Source organism: Pteropus alecto, unplaced genomic scaffold, assembly GCF_000325575.1.
Source record: "Pteropus alecto unplaced genomic scaffold, ASM32557v1 scaffold292, whole genome shotgun sequence".
Taxonomy (NCBI): domain Eukaryota; kingdom Metazoa; phylum Chordata; class Mammalia; order Chiroptera; family Pteropodidae; genus Pteropus; species Pteropus alecto.
The window spans coordinates 69,800-70,920 of NW_006433224.1; positions in this window are offsets into that span (position 1 = coordinate 69,800).

A 1,121-nucleotide genomic window follows, 5' to 3' on the forward strand; every position below is an offset into this window, starting at 1 on the left:
ATTAAGAATTTAACACACTGTTGACACCAATGGACAAATCATCCAGACAAAAATTCAACAATAAAACAATGGGCCTAAAAGACACACTAGACCAGATGGATTTAATAAATATTTTCAGAGCATTTCACCTGAAAGCAGCAAAATATGCGTTCTTCTCAAGTATACATGGAACATTTTCCATGATAGACCACATGGTGGGATACAAAACAAGTCTCAATAAATTTAATAAGATTGAAACCATATCAACAGTCTTCTCTAGTTTTATAATGGTATAAAGTTAGAAATCAACTAGAAGAAAAAAAACTGAAAAATACGCAAACATATAGAGGCTAAATAACATGTGACTAAACAATGAATGGGTTAATAATGAAATCAAGGAACATATCAAAAGATACATAGAGACAAATGAAAATGAAAACACAATGATTCAAAACTATGGGACATAGTGAAAGCAGTCCTAACAGGGAAAGTCATAGCAATATAGGCCTACCTTAACAAACAAGAAAAAGCTGAAATAAACAATCTAACCTTACAATTAAAAGAACTAGAAAAAGAACAGCAAACAAAGCCCAAAGTGAATAGAAGGAAGGACATAATAAAGATCAGAGCAGAAATAAATAAAATAGGGTCCAGAAAAACAATACAAAAGATTAATGAAACCAAGAGCTGGTTCTTTGAAAATATAAACAAAATTGACAGACTCATAACTAGATTCATCAAGGAAAAAAAGAGAAGAGTCAAATAAATAAAATCAGAAGTGAAAGGGGAGAAATAACTATAGAGTTCATAGAAATACAAAAGATCATAAGAAAATACTGCAAGCAATCATATGCCAACAAATTGGACAAGCTAGAAGAAATGGATACATTCTTAGAAGCATAAAGTCTCCCAGGACTGAGACAAGAAGAACCAGACAATCTGAACTGACTGCTTATCGTCAATAAAATCAAACCAGTAATCAAAAAACTTCTAAAAAACAAAATCCTGGACCAGATAGCTTCATGTTGAATTTTATTCAACATTCAAAGAAGAATTAATACCTCTTCTTTCTGAAACTATTCCAAAAATTCATGAGGAGACAAGGCCCTCTAATTTTTTTATGAGGCCACCATTTCCTCACT